The sequence below is a fragment of the Rhamphochromis sp. 'chilingali' genome (assembly GCF_963969265.1).
Source record: "Rhamphochromis sp. 'chilingali' genome assembly, chromosome: 12".
NCBI classification, from domain to species: Eukaryota; Metazoa; Chordata; class Actinopteri; order Cichliformes; family Cichlidae; genus Rhamphochromis; species Rhamphochromis sp. 'chilingali'.
Genome location: NC_137939.1, coordinates 9,990,514 through 9,993,022, shown reverse-complemented (window position 1 = coordinate 9,993,022; position 2,509 = coordinate 9,990,514). Strand labels below are relative to the sequence as shown.

The following is a 2,509-nucleotide window of genomic DNA, read 5'->3' as shown; positions in this document are numbered from 1 at the left end:
GACTTATAAAGTTTGTGGATATAACAATTAAAATTCCTCACAAAGTTGAAACAACTTAAAACTTTTCTGTTCGGTTAACGATTCAAACAGTTATAATTGTACATGGCTTAGAAGTTAAGAGTAAATACTGCTTTCTTAATTATGATTTTTGAGTAAATGTTTTTTTCCGAGCTCCGCATGTGGACGTCATGACGTCATGACGTCTTCTCTCTAACCTGAACGACGTTGACAGAAAATTCTGTTCAATATGGCTGCCCTTCTCGAGCAACTGGAGAACACATTTGGAGAAACTTGTAAGTAAAACGGAACCTTCGTTATGTTTATTTTTTCCGTAAAAAAGCAAGTATATTAATATGTTGCAGCCAATAACTTGTTTTCGAATGCGCTGTTGTGTTAAAAAGCACAGACCCAGGTGGTGAATAGTTGTTCGCGGTTGTTCGCGCTCTTTTTCAAACATAGATTATGTCGTCAGTTTTACAGTTTTAACCGATTAAAACACAGTTTTACGAAGAATCACACATAAAGAAAGGGTCTTAGTGATATTTTAACGACCCCTTGCCAACGCAAGAAAGTTGGCGTTTTTACAACAGCAGCCTCATTGTTCGGCAGGTTGTTTTTTTTTTTTTTTCTTCTCATTAGCATCATTCAAAAGTGACTTAGCTAGCAGTGGCAACTTCTATCTAAAACAATTGAAATATAGCAAGGTGTTGTATATTTAGTGTGCTGATAAGGTTTTCAATATTTTTATTTTTTCTTCCAAGGCTGAAGGCCAAAGACAAAAAGACAGAAGAAAAAAAAATTCAGACTGCAATTAATTTCAGGTGGAGACAGTAAACACAGGTGAGTTGAAAGATCTATTGAAGAAACCATTCATTAAGTCCCTTAAGGTGAAGATTTCATATATTGATAATGATAAAATTAACACAAATTAAAAGTTTCACTGATAAACACACAATTTTTCCTTGCTTTGAACCCCATGTTCTATATAGATCACAGCTCTGATCTGGAGAACACTATTTTAAAATACTGTGTAGGGTTTTTGTCAAATGATTAAGAAACATACTCTCTGTCACAAGAGACAGAAAGGTTGTATCTTAAAAGAAAAGTCTCCAAAATTTAGTAGAGTCTGATGTCATGCAGTTTCATAAACATGTATTCTCCCCAAAGAATGACACCTGAAAACTTTGCGTTAAATGAACTTTTCTTTTCCCTTTTTAGGAGGCGCCTGATATCAACGTGAAACGCACTGCAGTACTTCGTGCCCTTCCTGTATACCTGCGGGAGGAGGACCCAGAATTCTTTTAGACATGTAATGTAAGTGTATTTTTGCATTACTTAAATTCTGCCAGTAAGATAAAATGCTATGGATTTTTTTAAATACAATTTAATACCCTAGCAGCTACCAAATTGTACAAACAAAATACCCTCTCTGTAGAAAACCCACACACACACAGGTCAGGAGCAGGGCACAGGCGTATCACAGCACTATGGCTATGCTGCAGGTGGCCCAAAAACCAGGCTGAAGTCAAGATTTAGTTTCTTTTTGAGATAAAGTCATGAAATAAAAAATTACTTTTTTTTTTTAGAAAAATAATAAAAATACAAATTATGTAATGCAAGAAGCTAACACGTTAATGTACATTTTTCAAAAAAAGTAGAGTACCCTAACTCGTTACAAAGTAACCCACTACACTGCTGAATGTTTTGCTAGATTACAGGTCATGCTTGTCACATTCTCTCAAACCAACCTTACTTATTTAATTGGGGCGATCGTGGCTCAAGAGTTGGGAGTTCGCCTTGTAATCAGAAGGTTGCCGGTTCGAGCCCTGGCTCCGACAGTCTCGGTCGTTGTGTCCTTGGGCAAGACACTTCACCCGTTGCCTACTGGTGGTGGTCAGAGGGCCCGGTGGCGCCAGTGTCCGGCAGCCTCGCCTCTGTCAGTGTGCCCCAGGGTGGCTGTGGCTACAATGTAGCTGCCATCACCAGTGTGTGAATGGGTGTGAATGTCTGGATGACTGAATGTGTAAAGCGCTATACAAATACAGGCCATTTACCATTGATACTGTGTCTATTCCAGGCGGACGCATTGGATGAGTCGACCCTCATTGACACTCCAGTTGCCCTTCTCACAGTGGTTACCGACGGCGCTTCCCAGTCCAGTCCATTTTACTTCCTCAAGCATGGCTGTTTTGGTGAAAGGCGACTAGGTGATGCGTGATATTCCCAGATTTGAATATCACGCATCACCTAGTCGCCTTTCACCAAAACAGCCATGCTTGAGGAAGTAAAATGGACTGGACTGGGTTCACACATTTGCCTTAGTCCAAAATATCTTCATGGGGCTTGATGACGGCAAACCCCTGAAACCCCTGCCTACATGCTCTTAAGGAATATAAGGCAATGTTTGTTAGGACACGCACTCTGTTACTGAGCACTTTGTTTGAAGCACTTTAAGCACTTTAAGTTTACTACAGGCTTTGGGTGGATTTAACTCCATCAGTTTACCTAA

General features: G+C 39.5%; 1 long non-coding RNA gene across 1 annotated transcript; it reads left to right on the top strand.

The window, feature by feature from the left end:
• Positions 1-267: 267 nt before the first annotated feature.
• LOC308407782 lies at positions 268-2,225 on the top strand. Its single transcript, XR_013973717.1, has 4 exons — positions 268-293; positions 762-840; positions 1,219-1,314; positions 2,078-2,225. It is a non-coding gene; the product is annotated as an uncharacterized lncRNA (long non-coding RNA).
• The last annotated feature ends 284 nt before the right edge of the window (positions 2,226-2,509 follow it).